Source organism: Notamacropus eugenii, chromosome 1 (genome assembly GCF_028372415.1).
Source record: "Notamacropus eugenii isolate mMacEug1 chromosome 1, mMacEug1.pri_v2, whole genome shotgun sequence".
Classification (NCBI taxonomy): domain Eukaryota; kingdom Metazoa; phylum Chordata; class Mammalia; order Diprotodontia; family Macropodidae; genus Notamacropus; species Notamacropus eugenii.
In genome coordinates, this window is record NC_092872.1 from 426714649 (window position 1) to 426742109 (window position 27461).

General features: G+C 41.8%; 1 long non-coding RNA gene across 1 annotated transcript in view; it reads right to left on the minus strand.

Annotated features, from left to right (window-relative positions):
* Nucleotides 1–429: 429 nt before the first annotated feature.
* LOC140518935 (uncharacterized) overlaps nt 430–27461 on the minus strand; it is an 85513-nt gene continuing 58481 nt past the window's right edge. Inside the window, exon 4 of the long non-coding RNA XR_011972051.1 lies at nt 430–764. This is a non-coding gene — a long non-coding RNA (uncharacterized lncRNA). The remainder of the gene's footprint in view (nt 765–27461) is intronic.

Below are 27461 nucleotides of genomic sequence, written 5' to 3' on the forward strand. Positions count from 1 at the left end.
CACCAAGTTCCAGCAAGTAAGTGTCTGAGGAAGGATTTGGAAACCTTTCTATGGACTCTGCCTGAAGACCTCCAGGGAGGAAGAATACATTTTCGCACTTCTAGAGAATTCTGTTAAGAACTTTGTCTAAGAATCAAGCTGAAATCTACTTCCCTAGCAACAATAACAATAATAACTCATGTTTATATCATCTTTTAAGGTATGAAAAGTGCTTTTCACAAGCAACAGGGATTCATTCTCTGGCTCCCTCTGTCTAAAGACAAGGCATGTTATATTTGCCTCTGTTCCCCAGAGTACCATGGTACCCTTAGGAAGATGGGGAAGGAGAGGTGCCTAGTCTCTGCCTGGCTCAGGTAATTGTTGTAACATCAAATTTAGAGGTTTCCAGAACCCCAGTTCCATTTAACCACTTGACAATCAGATTGGTGTTTGCAAAGGAATATTTATTTCAAAGCTATAGGAAAAAAACCAAGCATATAAACATTTCAGTGGGAATGTGGGGAGGAAGAGTCATAATCTCCCTCCTCTTACACTAACTCAGTCTCTGCAGAAGGGAGGGGAATGAAGTTTACAACTCAGCTCAGTTCCTATATAGCATGGTTCCATCAAATTTCAAGTCCAAAGCTTCCCAGGCTGGGCTCCCTGCACTCCACTCCTCAGGGCTTCCCTGTTGGGCTCACAGCAACTGCTATCCTGGAATCCCAGCTCCAAGGTCACCAAGGCTCAAACTCCCAAGTTCAAGACTCCACAGCCTGGGCCTAGAACTGAAAATGACAAAAGAAATAAGGCCAAAACTAAACTCATCTGTCAGGAACTTAAGGAAAAGGGAAAGGTAGCCCTTCCTCCCACTCAGTTTTGACTGAACAGACCCTCCCCCCTGGGATGCCACTGGAAAGACAGACAGACAGACATAGAGATAGAGACACAGAGAAAGAGAGAGACAGGGAGACAGAGAGACAGAAACAGAAATAGCAGAGATACACACACAGAGAAAAAGGCAATCCCAGTCTAATAGTTTTAAAGATGCAGCCTGTTCAGGCTATGAAGCCAGTGGAACAAGGCTTCTCCTTCCCATGTGGTAGAAGCACACAGAATATCTTCTCCCAGAAGCAAGTCCCTACCATCTCACACTCTTAGGTGATGTGGGCATGTGCAAAGCCCCATGACATATACACTGCCTCATTTGAGCCACACAACAACCCTGTGAGGTAGATGCTATTACTATTCCCATTTACAGATGAGGAACCTGAGGAAAACAGAGGTTAAGTGACTTGCTTAGGATAACACAGTTAGTAAGATCCTGAGGTAGAATTGGAATCCACATCTTTTGATTCTAAGTCCAGCAATGCATCCACTACATTGTGCACCCCACCTATTTCTTCCTGTTCTGTTCACTCTACTGGACAACCCTTCAAAGCAATGAAGACTGCTATCATGCCAACCTAGCTGGGTGGCCCTGGGCAAGTCACTTAAACCTCTGTTTGCCTCAGTTTCCTCAACTATAAAATGGGAATAATAATAAACCTACTTTGTTGTTGTGAGGATCAAGTGAGATAATATTTGTAACAAGTGCCTTAGCACAGTTCCTGGTACATATTAAGTGCTATATAAATGTTTATTTCCTTCTCTCTTGTCTTTTTTTTTTCATAAGACCTGGTGATATAAACACAAATCTTTCTGGGTTATTAAAAAATTTCATGAGTCTTTCTTCTCCCTTTTCCTCTTCTTTTGCCATTCCTATTTGTTGCTGGGAATTCTGGAAAAAGCAGGCACTTTGCAGGGCTGGCCAGCATACCTCACCCCCACATACACACCCCACCCCCGAGCAAACAGCAGAAATTTGTCCCCACCAACCCAGGGCAGATTTTTAGGACTCTCCTTCTACCTGTGGGGCCCAACCACTCCTGATCTGAGCTCTGCAAACAACAAAAATGCAAATTCTTGCCATCTGGCAACATATCAAAATAATATCACTTCAATTTGTCGCATGATTAAGAACCTGTTCTCACCCTGTAAGTAACAGATATTGAGAATTGAGAGTAACAAGCCCCTAACCAACAGCAAACACTTCACCACTATCAGTTTTGTGGCTTTTCCTCACCTTTGCACTCTTTTTTTAAACTGAGGAGAAGGTGGTGGGAGAAAGTCACATATCGGTGCAGGAGAGTGACTGTTTGCTCTGCTAAGAGCTGGAGCTTTGAAGTCGATGAACTGTGAATCTATTAGTGTCTGATTATCTGAAAAGCACCATCTCCCCTTCACCTCTCCTCCTTCTCTCCCTGCCACCCTCTAACCCTGATTGACAGCAAGAGTGAACCCTGAAGTGGCTGAGGCCAAGCCGGGAACAATTGGGCTTCTTGTCGGGTAACAAGGGCAGCCTCTGGGACCTTCCATCCTTCAGTTATGCTAGGAAACTTGGATGGGTTCATCCAAAGACACACACTGATGCCACCTTCATTCATTCAGATATAGCTCTCCTGGGATGGTTTTGTCTTTGGACTTTCTACAAAGAAAGAGTTTAATTAAAAAAAAAAAAAAGGAATGTTATTTTACTATTATATTTCTCTGGTCTCTGAACATATCCTTCTGTTTCCAGATCTTTCTTTACTCTCTCTATTCTCTGTGCCTGGAATGTCCACCCTCCTGCTATTTGCCTGTCAAATTTCTGTCGTCGTTGTTTAGTTATTTCAGTTGCATCTGACTCTTCGTGACCCCATTTGGGGTTTTCTTGGGAAAGATGCTGCAGTGGTTTGCCATTTCCTTCTCCAGCTCATTTTACAGATAAGGAAACTGAGGCAAACAGGGTGAAGTAACTTGCCCAGGGTCACATAGCTAGTAGGTGTCTGAGGCCAAATTGGAACTCAGGTCTTCCTGATTCCAGGCCCACCACCCTAGCTACTATACCACCTAGCTGCCCTATAAAATCCTTAAGAGATCTCAAAGGCCATCTGGTTAAACATCTTCTAAAGTACTAGAATCCCTTGCCAAACCTCCCTGATCATCCGGTCTCTGCTGGAACACCTGAATTGATAGTGAGCTCACTTACTAACAAAGCAGCCTATTTCATTTTCAGACAACTCTTTTAGGGAGTTCTTCAGATCATAAGGTCATGGATCTGGAACTACAGCAGACTTTAGAGGCCATCTTTTACAACCCTTCATTAAACAGATGAGAAAAATAAGACTCGGAGATGATAAGTAAGTGACTTGTTCAGGGTCACCCAGATAACAGGTGGCAGACCTGGAATTCAAACACAGGTTCTCCAACTCCAAATCCAGAACTTTTTCTCATTTTCATCCATTGCTTCTAGAAGTTCCATTCTCCGTGACCAAGTATAAGCCTAACCCTCCCTCAAGAGTCATATTCTATTAACCTAAGGAAGTTCAGTTATAATATGTGAGAGTGATTAAACCTCTTTTAAAAAAGCAGTTCCACAGCTAGATGGTTCAGTGGGCAGAGTACCAGGCCTGGAGTCAAGAGGATCTGAGTTCAAATCTGACCTCAGACACTTATTAGCTATGTGACCCTGGGCAACCAACTTAACCCCAGTTGCCTCCAAAGATGATAATAACAATAATTACCTGGAGTTAATTCTTTTTATGAATGCAGTATTTGCCCCATAAGAGTCTCTACTGGTGAAGTTTTAAAGCATTAAGGAAGTTAGAAGAAAAAGAAAGAGGAAACTAATCACCAATAGCAAAACATTTCCTACGAGAACTGACATTTGTTGGAAGGGTGGTGGTAGGTGGTGTAGGCAGGCCTCACATTGAAAAACCTAATCCAGAGCGCAGCCACAGTTCCATACACATATACACACATACACACATACACACACACATATATATACATACACATATATACACACACGTATATGTTACCATATAATATGTATAATATATATTATATTATATGTTACCATGTCTCATTTTTTAAACCAAGACTGAGAAGCAAAATAATACTAGCCTTTCTCATGGTAATTCAGCAAAATCATTCCTAGCATGAGATAGAATCTGAAAATAAAATAACATTTCAAATTCCACGTGACATGGGGATTTTTTTCCCCTTGGACTTAAGAGGACACATACAGATGCTACTGCTACTGTACACCCAGGAATTGTCATCACTAGTCACACAGATATTATCACCCCTACCCCTACAATGTTATCATAGCAAATACAGATGTTGTCACTATTGCACATACAGATGCTGTCACCACTGCAACATGATCATCAACACTGCTCATACACATATTGTCACCACTGCAATGCAGATGTTACCATTGCAAATACAGATGTTGTCACTAGTGCACATACAAATGCTATCACCACTGCACAGATATGTGCCACAGATATGTGGTCAACATTTCACATACAGATGTTGTTGGAAGCTCTGTAGTGAGAATCATACAATCTTCTTAGTGGAATCTGAGGCCATAGTTCAGCACTGGCCCTCATCCAATGGGCCTCCAGTAACTTCTCCGCTTCATTTTGATTGAGAAAGCTTCAGGATACTGCCTTGAATGTCTGGACATGCCTCAGGATAATAAAACATGGTTCTCAGTTCAATAGAGCATTATTATCTTCTAAAATGCCATTTCTTGTTGAGGAAATAGGAAGCATAGATATGGAGTAGACTGGAAATGGAAGGCCAAACTTATTAACAAGGATAGATGTCTAGCCACTCTTAGACAGTGTTAATTATGGCCATAGGCCATCTGAGAACTTTCAAGAGTTCATAAAACCTAGGTTCAACCCCTTGCTCTGCCACAGTAAGCCTTAACTTTTCTGGGCCTCAGTTTCCTCATCCACAAAATGAGAGGTAAGCTAGACAATCCCAAGCAAAGCCGTAACTGGGGTAGAACAAGCAGGGCTTTAGATGTCTATTCACACTTGCCATCCTTTAGTCATTTAGTTAGGAAGCTAGGTGGCTAGCAGAGATGAGTTCATCACCCACCTTGTTCTCTCCCCAAGACAGCAGCCTCTCCAGCAGGAATTGATGTTCTAGTATCCCTATCTCGGACCTATCTTCCTCCAAAATTGGGAGATGTTTCCTGTCACTTGCCCCTGTCCCAATTTGTAGCACTTGCTCAGGGTTGGTTGGTGTTACCAGTATTGGACATAGTTTGTGCAATTGGCATTGACACAAAACCTTGCTAGCGATATGTTTGTCTCTAAGGCCTTTCCCAAGGATAAATTCTATGATTTTAGACTCAGTCCCTCTTTCCAAAACTGGGAGAAACGGTGATTTCTTTAATAGCATATCACAAGAGGAACAAAACACAGGCTACTATAGCTACTCAACCCTACTGCGTTGTTCTTAGAAGTACTTTTTTTTTTCTCCCAAGCCAATTTCTAGAGGCTGAAACTTCAGCAGTTTCAGGGCTGACTTGTTAAAAATGTCCTTAGTAATTGCTGTATTCCTGAATACCTTGCCATAATTACCAGAGGCACAATGTTGTAACACTACAAATTCTCTCTTTGCTTTGTCAATTGGTTGCCTGTGAAAAATGGAGATTTTTTTTATTTTTTACAACTTTTCATGGGAATTGGCCAATTACTAACAAAAGCAGAATGTCCCTCCTTCACTAGCAAATATGACATTTTTCCATCCACAATATGTCAGTATCCCCATAAACACACTCTGACTATAGAGGTATTTTAATAACTTCTCTGAGGAAAGTTTTGTTCATAGACAATGATGATCAAATTATTTTATATGTGTGTATACATACATATATAGAGCTATATCCATAGAGACATAGATAATAGATAACATAAACATAGATGACATAGAGATAGCATTAGAGATAATACTAGATATGGATATGAATATAGACATAGATATAGGTATAGATAGATATAGATAGGTGATATGAACAGGTAAAGATATAGATAGATGACCTAGACAGTGACAATGATAGTGACTGATAAGAGCTAGATTTATGATTTTATTAGTTTAGGGAACTCCCGAGTGAAGAAACTTTCCCTACCAAGGAAGGTTGATACCCTCTCTGCAACTTATAGTCTTAGAGGGAGAGTTGCCTAGAGCACTGAGAGGTTGACTGATGTTCCCTGGGTCTCACAGTCAAAAGATGTGAGAAGTAGGACCTGAATCTGGGTCTTTCTGCTCACACCATGCTACCAGCTATGTATGTGTATATATCGTTTGTATGCAATATTTATTTCTCTTAGGATAGATATGGAGTAGATACCTAGATATCTATGGTATATTGTATATGATGGAAAAGAACCACATCTAGAAGCAAAAGATTCAGGTTCTGTTCTGGCTTCTGATGCTCACTGCTGCGACCTTGGATAAGTCACTTATCTCTGGGGGATGTTAACTAAAGTGATCTCAGTTTCTTCATCTGTAAAATGAGTAGACTGAACTAGATGGTCTTTAAAAGTTCTTCCAGATCTATCTCTAAGCTCCTATGCTATAGATATAGATAAATGACATAGTATACGGGAGAGATTGCTAATCTCTGAGCTAGAAGGACTTGGGCTCAAATCCTGTTTCTTCCACATATTGGCTATTTGAGGCTGGGCAAATCACTTAACTACTCAGTGCCCCCGAAGCAACTGTCTATTTGCAGAAAAGGTGCTGCTCTGCCTTAAGAGAGAGGGCTCCTTACCAGATCCAAATGTATATACGCATGTATGTGTGAGTATATATATATATAAAACGTATGTATATGTGTGTATGTATATATGCACATGCACACAAATACACATATACATATATAGAGACATATATATGTATGTAAATGGGTGTGCATATTATATACTTATATTCAGGTAGTACCTACATACACAGACAATTCTGGCTTCCCCATTTTACAATATTCTAGTCTGTGAGAATTGGAAATTACATCATACTAAACATCATATATCATAATGTCATTGATTCAGGGCTGGAAGGGACCTCAGAAACCATCTACTCCAACCTTCTCATTTTACAGATGAAGAAAGAAAGGGCCAAAGTGTAGCGTCTTGTCCAAGATCAGGCAGTGATGAGTACCAGAGGCAAGTTTTGAACTCAAGTCCTCTGACTCCAGGTCAGCCCTCTTTCTACTGTACTACACTTCACCTCAGACTCAGATGGTCAGAGGGTCACAGATTTAGAGGTGGAAGGAACATTAAACATTGAAACCAATGAAAATATTTTACAGATGAGGAAAGTGGGAGACAAAAAAAGTTAAATGACTTGCCTGAAGTCACCCAGAGACTATCAGATCTAGGACTTAAAACAGAAGACATCTGATTCCAAATCCGGTGCTCTCTGAACTGTGGTCCTGAATTTTTATTTATTTTTTGCTGAATGGCATTGGAATGTTTCTAAAGATTCCCTGATTTACAAGCCCATCAGGAAAATGAGAACGACTCAGTGCTGACACACTGAGAAACAAACAGGCTTCAGGCCCTGGCAGGTGATGAGCATTGTGTCTGCCACTCCAAATCACACAGGGTAGAATACTGAGAGGCACAAGAACATAGACTCGCACAGAGCTACAGCTGAAAGGAATCTTCATTAATTAGTCAGTCAAAAAACATTTATTACACTGTGCCAGGCACTGTACCAAGTGTTGGGGAGGCAAAGAGAAGCAAAAGACAGTCCCTGATTTCAAGGGACTCATGGTCTAATGGGGGAGATAATATGCAAACAGTTATGTATCCAAAAAAAGGTATAAATGGGATAAATTGGCCATAACCAACAGAGGGAAAGCACTAAAATTAAGAAGGACATGGAAAGGTTTCCTGTTGAGGGTAAAATTTTCATGGAGACTTGAAGGAAGCCAGAGAACCTAAAAGCTAGCAATGAAATGGGAGCGTGTTCCAGGAACAGAGGGCAATCAGTAGAAATGAGCAGAGCAGGGAGGCAGGGTCTTCTTTCAAGGAACAGCCAGGAGGCTGGTGTCTGGGGATCACAGAATTCCCGAGTGGAAGGGATGTAAAGGCATAAGAAGACAAGACATATGGGGTCCTGAAGGTCCTAAAGGGCTTGGAACACCAACCAGATGGTTTTATATTTGATTCTGGAGATGATAAGGAGTCACTGGAGGTTACTGAGTAAGGTCAGACCTGAGCTTTAGGAACATCACTTTGACAGGTGAGTGCAGGATGTGTAATGAGAAGAAACTTACGACAAGGAGACCAATGGGCAGCCTATTGTGGTAGTACAAGTGTGAAGTGAAAAAGACATTCACCAGGGTGGTGGCTTTGTCAGAGGAGAAGAAAGGGCATATACAAGAGATGTAACAAAGGTAAAATTGACAGGCCTTTGAAACAGATTAAATATTGGGGTGTGATATGGGGGAGGGTGAGAAAAAGTAGAGTCAAATATGACCCCTAGATTGTGAGCCTGAATGATTGGGAGGATGGAGGTACCTTCAACATTAGTAGAGAAGTTAGAAAGTGAAGAGGGTTGGGGGAGGCAGGGAGAGGGAATAATGAGTTCTGTTTTAGACTTATTGAATTAAGGATATCTACAGGACATCCAGTTCAAGGTATCCAATAGGCAGTTGGAGATACAAGACTGTAGGTCAGCAAGGAGATTACAGCTAGATAAGTCAATTGAGACCCATCATCATAAAGATGATAATTGAATCCATGGGAGCTGATGAGATCACACAGTGACTAGAGAAGGAGGGGGGAAAGGGGTCTGGGACAGACCCCTGTGGGACATCCACAGGTTAATGGGAATAACCTGGATGAAGATCCAGCAAAGGAGACTGAGAAGGACAGATGGGAGAGAACCAGAAGACAGGAGTATCAAGAAAACACAGAGAAAAGAAAAAATTCAGGAAAAGTGGGTGATCCACAGTATCAAAGACTACAGAGAGGGCAAGAAGGATGAAGACTGAGAAAAGGGCATTAGATTAGGCAATTAAGCGATCATTAGTAACTTTCAAGAGAGTAGTTTCAGTTGAATAAAAAGGTCAGGAGCCAGAATGTAGGGAATAAAGAAGAGAGAGAGAGCCATTTAGGGCTGGACCTTCACTTTGCAGAGAAAGAAACTGAGGTCCAGGGCTTTGCTCAAGGTCACACAGCTAATAAGCAGCAAAGCCTGAATTAGAAACCAGGTCCCCTGGTGCCAAAGCCGGCACTCTTTTAACTACTCTACCCCTAAATCGTCTCAACCAGAAAAATGGTGCAAAATATTCTCATTTTGCAGTTGAGGAAACTAAATCTCAGAGAGATTAAATGAATGCTTCAAAGGTACACCGCTAGCACATGACCTAGCTGGGATTTTAACCCAGGCCTCTGATTCCAAGCCAGTGGTCTTGCCACTATATTATGCTGCCCAACCCCCTACATCTTAGTTTTCTCATGTATAAAATGAGCCAGTCAGATTAGAACAAGAGTTCTCAACCTGGGGTCCATAGACCCTCACAGGGACTGTGTGGATAGCTATCAGCTTGTTTCTGAACTTGAATGGGGGGAAAAAATTTACATCTTTATTTCAGTATAATGGATTTCTTTTGAAAACCTGTCATTTTATTTTTATGGATTCTAAGGAGAATATAGGCTTCAGCAGACTGCCAAAGGGATCCGTAACAGAAAAGGTTAAGAACCTCTAGGTTAGATGATCTCTATGGATCTTTCCCCTCATGGAGGCAGCTTGGCAGTACAACGTACAGAGAGTTGGACACAAACCAACTGTGTGACCCTGGGCAGGTCATTTAACCTTTATTTGTCTCAGCTTCCTCATCTGATTGCAAGTCCATAGCTATTTCTACCATGCCTCTTATGAACTAGAATTTATATCAGCCTCCATCTTCACTGACCTCAATCATAGGATCTTTAAAAACCCAATACAACCTTCCAACAAAAAGATCTTTCCCCCAAGGTATCCTCAGACTCCCTTAGATCTTCCTTCTCCTTTTTCTCCCTCTCCCCTAGGGTAATGCCTCCCTTGACCCAAGAGGGTCCAATTCTCTTCCCCAAATGTAGAAGTTTTTTGTGGAGGGAGAGGGAAAGAAATGTTTTATTGATGCTTTCTTATATTGGTGTCTTTTTCTGATTACTTCACCCCCACCTAGCCCAGATAGAACCTTCCCTTGTAACATAAGTGAAATAAATGAACATCTTAGTCATATGTAAGCCTCATCCTGCATCTGTAGTCCACCCTGCTGCTTCGTCACCAATCCTCTGAAGTCAATGCTGGACATGGACATGTCCTTTCAGTGTCCCTTTCCTTTATACCATCCTAGTCAGGGTCATAATTTTTCTGCTTTTTCCCAGTTTTCTCTGAATTTTTCATACTAATCCTTTCCAACAACATAGTAATAACCCAGTAAATGCTAATGTGTTTACTCATTCCCCCAATCAAGGGCAACTCACTTGTTTTCAATCCTTTGCTACCACAAAAAAATGCTACTAGAAATATTTTTGTATATATGGGATTTTTCAATCAATCAATCCACAAACATTTATTAGGCACTTGGTATTTTCTAGAACTGAGCAGAAGCACCACAGATATAATGAAAGTTTAAAAAAAATCCTTCCCCCAAGAAATTTCTATCCTAATGAGACAACATATGTGTAAATAGATACACACAGAACAGAAGAAAGGTAGCCTTTCCACATTTGTCTTTGATCTCCCTGGGGGTTTATACCCCTTTATAGAATCACTGGCAGCTCATAGGTTCAATGGATAGAGTGCTGGGCTTGGAGTCAGGAAGACTCATCTTCCTGAGTTCAAATCTGACCTCAGACACTTACTAGCTGTGTGACTTTGGGTAAGTCCTTTAGTTCTGTTTGCCTCAGTTTCCTCATCTGTCAAATGAGCGAGAGAAGAAAATGACAAACCACTCCAAAATCTTTGCCCAAAAAACCCCATTGGGGTCACTGAGAATTGGATACGACCAAAATGACTGCACAACAAGAAAAAAGAATCACTGAATAAAACTCAGTTCTCAACAAGGGATGTAAGGAGTTCCACAATTCCCAAAAAGGAGTGACTAGGCCAGTGATATCTGGTCACTAGCTGTCTGAGGGGAAAAAGGTAGAAAGCATTGATTTAAGATGATGAAAACCTCTTTGCTTCCCAGAAAATATTGTCTCCAACAAAATTTCTTGTGCTTTTCCCAGGCTAGAAGAATCTCTAGTAACAGGGCTTGTGAGGTGTGAGGTCCGAATCTTGCTAGGCAATGCCCATGGTATATCACCTGTCATAAACGTTAACCACAGCTCGCAAAGCTGGGCTGCTTCCGGAGATAAAGAGTGTTTTTCTTCACACACCATGAAGTAAAGTGTTTGAGTTACAGGTCAAGTTTTCCTTGTAGCATCTCTCCTAAAATACAACCAACATCTTTGAGCCTGCAGTCCTCTGGGAAAATAGTGGAGATTTCAGAAACAGACCTTCTGGGGTAGCTAGTCAGCTGCTTGCTTCAGAATCCTGGGTGCACAGTACTTTTCAATCTTTATGTCCCATATCTCCCCTACCCTCAGCCTCCTCCTCTCCATCCTGACAGGTCTCCTCATTGGTCCCCAACTGCAACACATTAGTTGCCACCTTCGTGACTTTGCTTAGGTTATGTTCCTTAAAATGTTCTTGCTCTTCTCCATCCTTCAAGGCCTACCCTCATCTTCTAGAACCTTCCTGTTCCCTCCCACCCTCACCACCACCACCCCCTTCCCCCAACAAATCCACACTGAACTCTCCCAGAAGTGTCTGTCTCAGAGAGGGCTCATTGTCTGAAATGCTCAACCTGGCACTTAGCATGATCTCAACTTTGCTACTTGCCTATTTTATGTGTGAATTTTGCCTCCTCAACTAAACTGTCAGCTTCGAGGACGGAATCCTGTCTCCAACATCTTTATCATTCACTGCCTGCCATAGTACCTGAGGAGTTGCTCAGTCAGTATTTCCTGACTGACTGAATGAGTGGATGAGCAGAAACAGCTAGCCTGGAAATGATGTATTTCCCAGAATCTCAGCACCAGAGGAGACTTCACAAAGTCTCTAAAACAACCCATCCCTGACCAAGAATCAGATTCCCCTTTCTATGGCATTCCTGCCAAGTGTTCTTCCAGCCTTTGCTTGAAAACCAGAAATGAGGGGAAGCCCACTACCTCACAAGACACCCCTTGACCTCTGGGACAGCTCTAATGATGAGGAAACTTTTCCTTCCTTGGAGTCCAAAATGGACCCTCTCTACCTTTCACCCAAAACTCCTTGTTCTACCTTCAGGGGACAAAGACAGCTAATCTAAGCCCTCCTTCATATAGCAGCATGTCCCTTAAACTATTTTCTTTAGGAGAAACATCCTCAACTTCTTCAGAATATCCTCATACGGCCTCTCCTCCAATTCTTGAAGTATTTTAGTCACCCTTCTCTGGACATATTCCAATTTGGCTTAAAACATGACACCAAGGGGCAGCAAGGTGACACAGTGGATAGAGCACTGTCCCCTGGAGTCAGGAAGACCTGAATTCTAATCCAGCCTCAGACACCTACTAGTTGTATGACCCTGGGCAAGTCACTTAACCCTGATTCCCTCCCAATAAATAAATAAAATGTGACACCAAGAACGGAACAGAGTTCCCTCAGATGGGATTGTAGCAATAAGATACAATGGAAAGAAAGACACATCCCAGTTGTGTTATTTATTCCCTGTGACCTTAGGCAAGTCTTTTAATTTCCTGGACCTCAGTTTCTTCAACTAGCCCTATGACCCAATAATGAACACCTCCCTTAGTCTCTACTATAACCTAAGATTGCATGAGCTTTTATTTCCCCTTAGCTCCCATGTTATGCTATTAATTCCTGTTGCATTCACAATATAGATTTGCCTAGAAAGTTGCCCCATGCACACGTTTTGGGAACAGTGGTACTTTCTACTGTTGCTGCATTCATAATCCAGCATGTAAATAGTAGCAGGTTTCACTGGAGAAGGAGGAGACATTACCCTGCCCATGGGCACCCAGTGCCAAAGACATAGAGACTGGTTGTCCTCAGAAAACTACAGTGGGTAGAAGTGAGACATTGGGCATGATGGGGCTATACGACTGGGTGCGGGCCAAGTCATGCAGATGGAACATTTGTGTCTTTTTCCACTGTCTAATCTTCTCCTGACTACAGGAATGGGAAAGAAAGAGGAGGGAATAAACATTTATTAAGTGTCTACAGTGTGCCAGGCACTGTGCTAAGTATTTTACTATCATATTCAATTCTCACAACAATCCTGTAGAAGTGCTTTTTGACAATTAAGGAAAGTAAGATAAAAAGAGATTAAGTGACTTACCCAGGGTCACACAGCTAATCATGTCTAAAGTCATATTTGAATTCAGGTTTTCCTAACTATGGCCCATTGCCATATCGAATGTAGCATGTATGCTGGAGGTTACTGGCACCACATACGCTCTTAGAAGGAGTGACTTCAAAAAACAATCCCAGCTAGAAGGGAAATCAAAGTTAGAAGGGAATCATCCAGCTCAGTCCCTTCATTGAGGCAACTAGGTGGCACAATGTATAGAGTATTGGGTTCAAACATTTACTTTGTGACCCTGGGCAAGTCACTTAACCTTTGTTTGCCTCAGTTTCCTTTTTTGTAAATTGGGGATAATAATAGCATCCACTTTACAGCATTGCTATGAGGATCAAATGAGATCACATGTATAGTTCTTTGCCAACTTTGACATGCTAAAAAAAATACTAGCTATTATTATCTTACAGAGGAGAGAACTAAGGTTCTGAGGGTGGAAAGGACTTACCCAAAGTTTCTCAGATAGAAAGTGGCACTGCTAAGATTCAAACCCAGTTTTTCTAACTGCAATTACAATGCTCTTTCCACTGCAGCATGCTGCTGTCATGAGGACCAGCCTGGTGCTGGTTTAGAAACGTCTGTAGGCATATTTTTGCACCTCCTCACCGGCATAATTTACATCATGGACACTTGAGCTCCCAAAATCACCACGACAAATGGGAGCTGAGAACGGAATAAGAGCCTGGTTTGTGCCAGGCTCATTTTATTATCTCATTTCATCCTTGAAACAACCCTGGGAGGTAGGTGCTATTATTATCCCCATTTTACCGTTGAAGAAACTGAAGCAAACAGAGGTTAAGTGATTGGTCACACAACTACTGCATATCTAAGTTGGAATTTGAACTCATCTTCCTGATTCCAAGCCCCATGTTTCATCCACTATGGTACGTAGTTGCTACAAGAACAGTGCTATGAAGGGCAGGCTGTACAAAAACATGATGTAGTGGCAAGACCACTTTATTTAGATGAGAGAGGATCCAGGGAAGGGTCAGAGCTGTACTCCTCATCACATGCAAGACCTTGTGCAAGCTGCTTCCCCTCATTGGGCCTCAGTTTCCTCCTCTGTGAGATAAAGAGGTTTGAACTTGAGGTCCTCTCCAGCTCTAAATCCTATGATCCATCCATACACCTGATCCAATTGCTTCTTAAAAATGCCTCAGAATGATGTCTGCACACTTCTTTAATGTCTGTCCAAGACTTTCCTGCCAGTCAGGACTTCAGGTTTGTGATTCAAGATCGGCACCTGAGTCTCTCTCTGGAATTTAGTTATCTAAATATACCCAAATGACAGCTGTCGGCTGGCACTCCTCAGGAGAAATCCAGGATAAGTCATTCACAGTTGGAATAAGTCATTCACACTAAATTCTCGCTCTCTGCACTGTTCTGCTACTCTGAGACGAGGAGGAGATGAGGCTGCAGACAAGTGAGGTAAGAAGACGCTCACACTTGTGTTTGCAAACTGTCACCTTTATAAAACAGACAGTTTTTTAAATTACAATTAGAAACACTTATGTCAAGTTTTGTTTTTAATTAAATCCTGTGTCTTTCAGCTTGCTAACGAGTAACAGGGGATAATGGATGAGTGTGGCCCATACTCCTAGAATTAAGGAAACATGGTGTGGGTCAAAACTGGGCCCAGGATGGCCTCAGGCAGCATTACAACCAACCTGGAATTGTAACTGCATTAGGACAGAATTGTGAACTGACACCTAGAAGGGACCTTAGAGGTCGGGTGGCAAATCCAGCACTGCTCCCGGGCTCTTCTATACAGCAAGAAGACTGAGTTTCAAGCTGATAGACTACCAGAGGTGGCCTCGAGGCCACATGTGTCCAAAGCTTTTGGACAAGTAGTGAAACCCAAACCTGTGAAGTCAGGAGGTTGGATTACATGACCCCAAAGGATCAAATGACATACTAATTGTAAAGTGCTTAAAATACAGTAGATACTTAATAAATGCTTATTCTTTTCCTTTTCCTTTCTTGTTCTAAACCTATGAACATTAACTGCCTGGAGAGCTTCTTTCTGAGGAAGGAAGGTCACAAAGGTTAGGGAAAAAAATCAAGTAGGAAGAGATAACACATAACAGGAATACGGGAAAGATCCATGATTTTGTTGTATGCATCAGAACCCCCTCCATCAATGTAGACTGCAAGTGGCCTTCCATTTACTTGGCTGAAAGGAAGCTCAGGGGATGGGTTGTTTTTTTCTTGGTGGGGAGGATAATTTCCCAATTAACTAAGAAGTGTTTCAAAAAATTTTTATTCAGAAATACCTGAACCTGTATTCCTACTTTACTTAGTTAAAAGCAGCTGATTTAACTACAGCAAGGATGCTGAACTTGGAGTCGAGATTTGGGTTTGAGTCCCAGCCCTACAATTATCAAGTTGTGTGATCCTGAATATATCATTTAAGTACTCCACACCTTGGTTTTCTTACTTATAACACAAAAGCGTTGGCCTAGATGATCTCAAAGATTCCTTCCAACAAAAAAGTTTATGAGCCCTAAAGTTTTTAAGAAGGCAATATAGTTCTGGAGAAAAAGCACTGCTCAGTGTTTTCAGTCATGCCTGATTCTTCATGATCCCATTTGGAGTTTTCTAATCAAAGATACTGGAATGGTTTGCTATTTCCTTCTCCAGCCCATTTTACAGATGAGGAAACTGAAGCAAATAGGGTTAAGGGACTTACCCAGGGTCACACAGCTAGTAAGTATCTGACACTGGATTCAAACTCAGGAAAATGAGTCTTCTTGACTTCAGGCTGGGTACTTTAACCACTGTGTCAAGTAGCTGAATCTGGAATCAGAACCTGGGATCAAATTATTGCTCTACCTCTTACTACTTGTGTGAAGCTGGAAACATCACATCATCTCTGTGTTCTTCAGTTTTCTTTCCAACGAAAAGACAGGGTTGGCCTGGATAAACTCTACGATCTCATCCAACTCTAATGGCTACTTTTCTACCATTTTACCTTATCATAGGATCATGGAAGGAGCCTTAGGGCTCCTGATCCTTTCATTTTACAGCTGAAGTTCATAAAGATTTAAAAAAAGATGACTTACCCAAAGTCTCCCAGGTAGTAAAGGACAAATCTTGGATTTGAACCCAGGACTGACAAATGTTTCACTATATCAAACTGCCTTCCCTAATCTATAGAACTTTCTTTCCACCTTCATAGTAACACTGCCTGCCCCTGGACTGACTGTGAGTCCTTGAAACAGTCAAAGGGCTTCCTCTAACCCTAATCCCGAAGTTGTCACCATGTTCAACCACCCCAGACAGCCCAGCTGGGAGATTGATGACAGAGTTTCCTTTCTCCACCTTGTCACTCCATTTTTTTCTGCTAACAACCAACTGAAAGTCAGGGAGATCAGTTTCCCCTAAGGTACTGATTTCTCCTCTCTCCTCTCAAATCTCTCCTCCAAAGTGCAAATCAGGCTGAGCCGACCCCTTTTTGCCCCCCACGCCAGTCTCCCGGAAATCAGGTTTAATTTTATCTGAAAACCCCCACCGTTGGCTCGTTTTAAAGACACAACCACAAAGCCAATCAATAGGGACCATTCAGATAGTTGCTGTCAGGGGCTAAAAGAAAATGGATACCGAGAAAGTCATAACTATGATAAATTCAGGCCCTGCTCCTCTCTGACTAATGTAGGCACTAAAACACTCCATGAATATCCTGCTTTGAAACGTGTCATATTTCTGAGAGGCCAATCAATCTCGGGTTCTCTGTGGACCACATTAAAATAAATTTGTCACTGCGAGTTTATGAAATATTGATGGTGTTTTTTAGTTGGGGTGTTAGAAGGTGGAAAGGTGTATCAGAGAAGGGAGGCCCGGGAAGGGGGAGAGATACCTTAATGAATTATCTTCGGGCTAGAAGAAGAAACAGATGCAGAAGCATGTTGTGGATGAAACAGGAAAGAAAATAACGGGCAAAGGGGGAGCAGGAATGAGGATGTTTGAAGGATTCACAAAAGGAAAAAATTGCCTGATGTAAACGAGGTCAAAGGAAGGAGTTGGGGGAGGGGAGTATCTATGGTCTAACTGCAGTCATGATATGACCGTCATTGGGGTGGGGGAAGGGGGGGTTTCTGCCCTGTTTCTAATTGCCGTGCATAGAAATTCTGCTTGTTGGTTGGCCTTTGGCTCCCAGAAGCATAAACTCAGGCTCAAGAAAGTATTACAGAATTATAAGAATTTTATCCACTGTTTCTAAAGATCGGGAGAGAATGGGGGGGCCTCCTTTCTTAAAATATTGAACAGGTCTAGACCCCAGCCCAGAACAAATGAAACTGCAGACTCTTCTTTCCATTTCCATGACCAAAGAGCTGCAAAGATCGGCAGATACCCTTAACAAGTAGGAAAGTCGAGGGCAATGAATTTATGAAGCCTAGGTAATGTTAAATAATGATACTCCCCACATCCCTCACACCCCAACCAACCTCTTTGGAAATCATGTTCATTTACCCCCATTGGCGGCTTTGGAAACCTTTACCGAAAGCTGGACTTGCTAGCATTAAAACTACATACATTGACACACAGTAAAATGAACAGGACTCCTCATTGAACTGCCTCATCCTCATCCACACCCCAATGTGTTTTGCCATCTCTCCCTTAGGTCTATCCCTGTAGGATCGGACCATTACCTCTTGTCAGCACAGGGTCTCAAAATGAGCAGCACAAGGATTCTTTCATTCTTCATGTCTCTAGAAACTAATTGTCTAAGCCACACAGGTTTGGATCCCAAGTCACGCTGTCCATTGTGCAGCTTCTTGATTATACTGATGAAAAAAATTGTAATGGATAGAGTCAGCCTAGGAGCCAGGATGACCAGCCTGGGTTTAAGTCCCATCTCTGATACACATTGGTCGCATGACCGTATGCAAGTCACTTAACCTCTGACTGCTCTAGACAACTCTCCAAAACTATAAATTACACCCTGCCACACATAATCGGAAAAGGGGAACTCCTCACCAGAAGGCTCCATATGCCAGACAAAACATAGATCTCCAGTCCTTATTCCTAACCCTATACTTGTACCCACAAACCAGTAATTAAGTTAATGAAAGAACAAATTAAGAACCAGCTGCTTTGGAAAAAATAAAAAATCATTGAGTTCAGCCCTAAAGAAGATAACAGGAATTGCGTCTCTCTTCCTTCTTTGCAGAGGAGGGGTACTATGGGTGTGGAACATTGCCTATACTGTTAGACTTAATTGGTTAATTGTATCAAACTTCTTTCCCTCTTTCCTTTCTATTCTTTGTTCCAAGGGATGACTTTCTATGGAGGGAAGAGAAGTGGGCTATGTTTGTGAATGACAGTGAGATGGAAACAAAATTACAAAGGAAATTCAATAACCAAAAAGTTGTTTGTGAATTCAGCCTTTAAAAATCAGAGTTTGCCAGTATAATAATCCCCACCCTCCAAAAAATCAATTTAGTCAATTCTGTTTAGATAAATTAATTAATGGAGACATCATTATTTGACTGAATTCATCAGTCGATTTGATAAAAATGTCAGATAATATAAACTCATGTAGACACAATCTCATTTTTGCTAAATGTACAATTTGGGAAAAAATGAAGATAATAAGTTCATAGAACAACAGAGCTAGAAGAAACCTAGATGATAACTGAATCCACCCCCATATTTTACAGAAGAGGAAAACAAGGCCCAGAGATCTAGGAATGGGCTACTGAAAAAAATATACAAGACCCAGTACACTTTCTGACATCTCCCTGATTCTTCTGTGAAAGGGATTTCAATTTCCATCGTCAAGGATCATTGTATTTTGAGTTTTCTATCCTGATGAGGTAAAGGGTCAATTAAGTGTAAAAAAAAAAAAAACTTCAGTGGACCCACCGAACACAGCAAACTGTGTTTAGCACCATGTAAACAAATGATGGATTTGGCAGAGACAGAGCTGGACTGTAGAAGACTGTCCTTTTTCCTGTATTAATTCCCAGGGTGATTAAGGCAACAGGGGAAAATCCAGCTCCCTCTGGCAGTTTTTAAGCATCTTTTGTCACCTCAACAGGGAAGGCTGGCCTTTGAGGGGGGAAGATAAATTAAGGGTTTCTTTATTTCCACCCCTCTAACTGATAATAGAATGTCCAACCAGTGCTCAGAGGGCACCTTAACCCCTCAAGAGAACAAATTGCTAAGCATCTCTTTCTGTCACTCTAGAAAGCCAAGATCCTAAGGAGATCAACCTCTTTTGGAAAGGGAATCAGCTTCCTATCTTTCTTCTCCAGCTGTTTTTCTTCAGAAACAGATCTTATTTCTTCTTCTTCAAGTAAGCATTTATTAAGCACGTACTATGTGCCAGGCACTGTGAAAATGCTATACAATTATTATCTCATTTTAATCCTCACAATAATCCTGGGAGGTAGGTGCTACTATTATCCCTATTTTGCAGATAAGGAAACTGAGGCAAACAGAGGGGTTTTTTTAGGAGACTTGCCAAAGTTCACATAGCTAGGAAGTTTATGAGGCTGGATTTGAACTCAGGGTTTCTAACTCCAGACCCAGCACTCTATCCACTACAGCACCTAAGGGTCTCATATCTTACTACCTGCTGGTAAGAGACCCCATTTTCTCTTCAGGATAATCATACCATACTGCATTTTCTGTCCAATCTCTCACTCTATCTGTATCTGGAATCACCAGAAAGCCTAAGCAAAAATTGAAAAAAATCAGTCAGTCATACAAAAGTTTGCTCTGCACATGCCAACAAGGAAGGTGTTTGAAAACATCCAGGGTACTTACTGACCACCCTGTATCTAATGCAATCCCAATAGCCAGATGACACAAAACAACCAGTATTTCAGTGTCTTTGTTGACCACACTTCCAGTATGTTGGGCAGGGCCGTAGCCAAAGCTGGGGACCTAGGACTTTGCCTGAAAGCATCAACCTCTGGGATTAGACTTTCTTAGCAATCTTCCTGTCTGCTCCCTCCATGACTCCTAGTACTTTATTATAACTAGGTGGAGCAGTGGTCAGAGTGCTGGGCCTGGAGTCAGGAAGACCTGACCTGAGTTCAAATCTGGCTTTAGATGCTTACCAACCACTCCCTAGTAACCCTAGATTCTTTTTGTTTCAGTTTCCTCAACTGTAAAATGGAAAAAATAATAGTACCTACCATGCAGGAAAGGGGCAGCTAGATGGCTCAGTAAATGGAGTCAGGAAGATCTGAGTTCAAATTTGGCCTCAGACATTTCCTAGTTGTGTCAATTCACCCTGCTTGCCTCAGTTTCTTCAGCTGTAAAATGAGTTGGAAAAGGAAGTGGCAAACCACTCCAGTGTCTTTGTAAAGAAAACCCCAAATGGGGTCACAAAGAATCAGAAACAACTTAATAACCATGTAGGATCATTGTGAGACTCAAATGAGTTAATAACTGTGAAGTGCTTAGCACAATACTTGGCTCACTGTAAGTGCTATATAAATGTTAGCTGTTGTTGTTATAGTGCCATTCGGAAGCTCCTGCTGCTCTCCCAGGTCCACTTTATAAATACCAGATATTAGGATTATCACTTATCCATGTCATTTGGTTAGGCAAACCAACAAGCTGACCAAATGCTTCCAATCAAATAGCCCTATATAGACCACTAAGCGCAACTCAGTCAAAATAGTCAGACACACTCAACACCCCTATCCTGCCCACCATATTGATACAGTAGAGCCTAAATAGATGAATGAATGATCTGCAAGAAGGGAATGATATTTTTACTACCTATCTCACTGGAGTTGGCAGAAAAAGATTTCCTTACACTCTCTCTCTCACACACACACACACACAGCACTACAAAATGTGAATTGTTGTTAATATTTCAGTGCTGTGTTGACTTGGCTAGAACTTAAATTTTTCACATTTTCTCTAGATGTTTGATAACACCTCTATTAGGTGTATTTCTTTTTTTTGGCACTCTCTCTTTTGGGAAGGGATGACTATTTACTAAGTGATTTCCAGTGTTACTATCCCCATTTTACAGATTAGAAGACAGAGGCTCCGGGAGATAAAGTGATTTCCCCTGAATCCCATCTCTAGTAAATGGAAGGGCCAGAAATCAGTCTTGGGTACAGGACCAGTAGTCTTTCCACCACACTTCATGTCTCTATTTTCAAACATTCTCTTCAAGGGTTAGTATATTGTAACATGTTTGATTAATGAGAATGTAAGCTCTTTGAAGGTCAGGGACTGATTTTGTTCTAGCACATTCCTTGAACACAGTAGGCACTTAACTAATGCTTATTGGATTGGATGAAATTGAATAACCATATATTTTCAATCCATCCCCCTCCAAAATGGGGTTCAGCAGCCAAGGACACATTGTTTGCTTCATTTATTTTGATAAGTGTATTTTTGCTTTAATTATTTATAGCAGTACTTTGGAGAACACTAGTCAATTACTGTGGTATATTTTGTAAAAGTAAGGATGCCTCTGAGAGTTCCCTGCACCACTGAGCTCTTAAATCTTTGCTGAGAAGTGGGGCAAACCCATGGAGGGAATTTTTTTTTAAAGAATTACCTATTGGGAGAGCAGATTAACAAAGTTGGACATTATCATACTGAACCCTGGAGCCTTCAAACATAGAATTCACTGTTTTGTGTAGCTAATAGGCAACTGATAATTTAAAAAAAACTAAAATTCACGTGGTGCTGTGAAAAAAGAAAGAGCCATTAAAAACATGAATGCAAAGCAGACCCATTTCTTATTATTTAATGTATCTTATTTATTACCAGGGTCGTTGGTTTCATTGAGTACTACGTGGTGTTAATGAGTCCATCCATGGTGGTAGGTATGATTCCCATGCCTATCAATGACCTTGCTCTACTCACAGAGACTCAACACCAGCCAAATGTTCCGACTAATCCCACCCACTGGCTGACCAATGACACCAATACGGAGTCAATATTTAAAGTCAGAAGACCTGGACCTGCCTCCGCTATTTAGTCCTTATAACCTTAGGTCAGTCACCTCTTGTCTCTGGGCCTCAGTTTCCTCCTCTGTAAAATGAGGGAATCAGACAAACGATCTCTAAGACACCTGCCAGCCCTAGAAACTATGATCCTGTAACTGACATCAAAAATCTCTGGCTACAGATTGACCCACTAAAGCTGGCCATAGTCCCACCCTCTCAACCCAGGCACAGATTTAGCCCTAAACAAAGCAACAGGCTGACTTCTTAACCCAGGAATCAGATTCACCCAGACCAGCAACATCCCAAATGTGTGCTCATGGGTAAGAGAGTGTAGTACTCCACGGTACTGGAGAGAAGTATGTACTCCACAGAGACATAACTACTGCGGGGTGGCTAGGGTTCTCTGCCAGGGAACTAACACCAGAAAGTATTAATAGCACTATCCTAAAAGATGGCTTCCTCCCCACAAGGACCCCATAATCACATTCCCAGTCCCCACCCTCTAAAGCTTTGATTCCCCCAGTGTCCATCCTTCACCAACACAGCTGTCATAGGTCTTAGGATGTCCCCCAGGGTACGTTCCCCACCACCTCAACAAGTTTTACCCCCTCTGCTCTAGGCAAAATATCCTTACCTATAGTTCTGGTTTTACCTGACTGGGCAAATGACACAAACTAAACCCAACTCCCCACAGGTCGGGGACATTGTCCTTTTAGCTGAAGGACACATTCCTGTTTATGGAGCTTGGAGATCCAGAACCTAGACAGCATCACTGCAGCCCAAAACAAACTTTGCCTCTTAGATCAAATGTGATCTTTGGCTGTGGGTGAAGAAAAGCATAAGGAGGCTTACAGAAAAGGCTCAAAAGGTTTCTGGGACATCAAAGAGCCATAACCAAGCAGCTGATGAGTTAAGTGCAAATGAATCATAAACATACGGACTAAATTTCCCTTGAAATGCCCAAGGGTTTAAAAATGAGGTCTTGACAAAATGTGTTCTTTGTTTTCCTGAGCCTGAAATGTTTCAAAAGGATATTCCCAGAGTTCCCAAGTTGGCTTAGCTCATCCCTGCCAAGGAACCCTGAAAATAGAAAACATTTAGGAAGAAATCTTCAGTAAAATGAGATGACACAAGTCACCATCTCTACTCCACAAAGGAAGCCCACTACCCAGGGAACTAATCCAATTCAATTCAATAGACTACTACATTCTAGGCAGCTAGGTGGCACAGTGGATAGAGTACCAGACTTGGGTCAGGAAGACCTGAGTTCAAATTTGACCTCAGACATTTACAACCTGTGAGACCCTGGGCAAACCACTTAACCTAGTGTGCCTCAGTTTCCTCATTTATAAAATGAGATGGAAAAGAAAATAGCAAACCACTCCAGTATCTTTGCCAAGAAAACCCCAAAAGGGGTCAGGAAAAGTCGGGCATGGCATTATTTATTTAACAAATGTGCCAGACATAATACTAGCCACTCATCATACAAAGATAGAAACAAATCAACCTCCAACTTTAAGGAACTTCCATTCTACTGGGTGAAAACATGTACACAGATAAATTAAAAACTATATCTATGCAAATTAAATACAAAATAGTTTCGGTGGAGGAAAGAGCATGAACAACTGGTGGAATCGGGAAAAATCTCTTTAGGGAGGTGGCACTTGAGCTGATCCTTGAAATATGCCACTGATTAAAAGACCCAATTCATCCCTGAATTTAGGAAATTGCTCTTAATGACTGCATCAGTGCATAGGATTTGAATTAGGAACAAGCTCAGTGAGGAGAAAGCATGGTAGGAAAAGAACTGGATGTGGAGTCCAATGACCTAAATTCACATTCCAGTTCTGTGTGACTTTGGGCAAATCACCCCTCTAGGTCTCAGTAGTCTGATTTATAGAAGGATAGTGCTGGACGGAAGTCTTTTCCAGTTCCCACTCTTATGATTTAACTCATCTCAATTCTAACAGGTAAGTTTCTAGAATTCCCAGATGTTTCTTTCTTTGAGTGTGAAGAGCACTTCCTAAAATGAAACACAGAGGGTTAGGAGGGGGGTATCTGTGGCCTTGAGACCACATGTGGCCTTCTAGGTCCTCGAGTGCAGCCCTTTGACTGAATCCAAACTTCACAGAACAAATCCCCCTAATAAAAGGATTTGTTCTGTAAAACTTGGACTCAGTTAAAAGGCTGCACTAGAGGACCTAGAAGGTTCCCCACCCTTGGCTAGGGCATCAGTAAGCATACAACACCTCGGCTTCAACAGTACCCAGGACAGAAAGGAAAAGACAAATTTGAATGAAGGATGTTTGTTATATGAAGACTTTGTCAGAGTTCAAAATTTATCTCTGAGTAGACAGAACCACAGAAAGATCTGATTCCACTGAGAAAGAAATAAAAAGAAGGAAAGAAGGGAAAGGAAGGGAGGGGAAGGGAGGGGAGGGAAGAAAAAGAGAGAGAAATAGAGAAGGAAGGAAGGAAGGAAGGAAGGAAGGAAGGAAGGAAGGAAGGAAGGAAGGAAGGAAGGAAGGAAGGAAGGGAGGGAGGGAGGGAGGGAGGGAGGGAGGGAGGGAGGGAGGAAGGAAGGAAGGAAGGAAGGAAGGAAGGAAGGAAGGAAGGAAGGAAGGAAGGAAGGAAGGAAGGAAGGAAGGAAGGAAGGGATTTGTCAAACATATTCTCCAAGAAGCCAGCTCATGCCAAGGCAACATTGAGAAAGGAAGTTCCATTTCCCAAGCAGTAGAAAGGGCGCTGGATTTAAAGTCAAGAGAACCTGGGTTGAAATCCTGACTTTGGTATTTATTAACAATGCATTCTTGGGCAAATTTATGTTCTTAATATCCTAAGTCACTTGCCTCTCTTGTCAGTCAGTCAATTAGCATTTATTAGTGCCTACTATGTGGCAGGCACTGTACTAAGCCCCGGCGATACAAAGAAAATGAAAAGACAGTCCCTGTTCTTGAGTTCTCAGTCTAATGGGTGAGGCAATATGCCTATAACTATGTAAAAATAAGATATATACAGCATAAACTAGAGATAATTAACAGAGAGAAGGCACTAGCATTAAAGAAGGATCAGGAAATGCTTCTCAAAAAAGGTGTGGTTTTATCTGGCTCTTGAAGGAAGTCAGGGAAGTCAGGAGGCAGAGATGAGGAGGGAAAACATTCCAGTCTTGGGGAATAGCCCAGGAAAATGCATGGAGTCTAGTGTGGGGGTGAGTAAGGTATAAGGAGACCGGAAAGGTAGGAGGGGACAGGTCATGAAGAGTTTTAATACCAGAGGATTTTATATTTGATCCTTATCTGTAAAATGAGTGATTGGACTAGATCAGAGGTTTTTAACCTTTTTTGTGTCCTACCCTTTGGCAGCCTGCTGAAGACTACAGACCCCTACTCAGAACAATGCTTGTTGCCTGGATTTATAATTGAAGGAAATACTAAAGGTCAATTAGAGGTAAGTGAAAATAAAAATGCAATTTTTTTCCCATCCAAGTTCATGGAACCCCTGAAATCTAGCCCAAAACCCCAGGTTGATCTCTGAGGTCTCTTCTATTACCAAATCTCAGGATCCTCTCATTCTGAACTTGACTTCACCTGACAGGAGGCCAGAAGTGGTTTTCACCATAATGGCTCTCAATACTAAGCCACTAGTGCAGTGAATGGATTACCAGACCTAGAATTAGGAAGAATAAATCCTAGTGAATTCAAATCTGGCCTCAGATGCTTTTTAGCTGTGTGACCCTGGGCAAATCATTTAACCTTGCTTGCCACAGTTTTCTCATCTGTAAAATATACTGGAGCAGGAAATGGCAAACCACTCCAGTATCTTTACCTGTGTTTGTCCTTCATTTTTCAAAAAAGATCATGACATCAGAAAAATTATGACTTGACTTTGTTTTGAGGGAGGGAGGGCTGTGCAAGGTCACCAGTATCTTTACCAAGAAAACCCAAATACGGCCACAAAGAGTTGGTCACAACTGAAAACAACTGAACGACTACCTCCTATTGTAAAGTGGAAAGACCTAGATTCCAATCCTACCTCTAATCTTACACTTCTGTGACCTTGGACAAATCACTTTACCTCCTGGTCAAGTTTAACTTTCCTCATTTGTAAAGTGAGAGGATTGGACTAGACAGCCTCTGACATGCATGTCCAGCTTTGAATATATGATCCTATGAATCACATACTTCAAACACCCACTAATATAACAGCACAGTCACGTCACTTGACCTCTCTTGAGAATCAATTCGCTTATCTATAAAATGTGGATAATATAATACTAATATTACCCACCTCATAAGGTTGTTCAAAAGGAAGCACCTCACAAAACTTTAAAGTATTATACGAATGTGTTTTTTCTTTTCCTTTTTTTGCCCTAGGAAGGCAACACTAGGACCAGGAATATCTCATTGCCCAAAAAATCTATAAGGATCAAAATATCCAGGTGCCACCAGTTCACAGCAAGGAAGAAGAGCAGTGATCTTGAGCAGCTTCCTTGGGGCCTCCCTGAATAGCAGGGGACATCCACCTATCAAGGTCTGACTGACATCAGACTCCATTTTTTTTAAGAGAACGATGACTTCTCTCAACCATTCTGCCATCACCAATTCTTTCTCCATAGCTTTTTAAATGCAAGTTCTGTCCTCTTTCATTCGTATCTTGTAGGCAAAGCTAATTATATTGGACAGGGAGGGTGCTGGGAAGAAGGTGGGCTGGAACGTGCCCTGGAGCACATCCTCCTGAGCTGCCAAGAGGTTACTGGCTGCTGCCCTGTGTTTCTGGGGAAGGCAGCTCTGGGTTGGATGAAATTATGTTCACCCCAAGCTCTTCTTCTTCCCTGTTATTGGGGAATCGTAGAATCTCTGAGCTAGAAGGAACCCTAGAGATCATGTAATCTAACCCCCTCATTTTACAAAAGAGGAAGCAGGGGACCTGAAAGGGAAGTGATTTGCCCAAGGTCACAGAGAAAGTTAACTGCACAGCTTGTGACTAGAAGGCTGGCTTTCCCACTCTAAGACTGGTACTTTGCCAGTCCTGTACAGGTGTTAACTAAAGAACCCTTTGCAGGGGTGGGGAAAATGAGTACTTGAGGCCACATGTGGCCCTCTAGGTCCTCAAGTACAGTCCTTTGATTGTGAAGTTTGGATTCCACCAAAGGGCAGCACTTGAGGGCCACATGTGGCCTCAAGACCACAGGTTCCACCCTCCCTGCTCTAGAGAAATAAGTTTTCGAGATTCAGGCTCTCAGGTCTAGAAAGTAATTCAGAGTT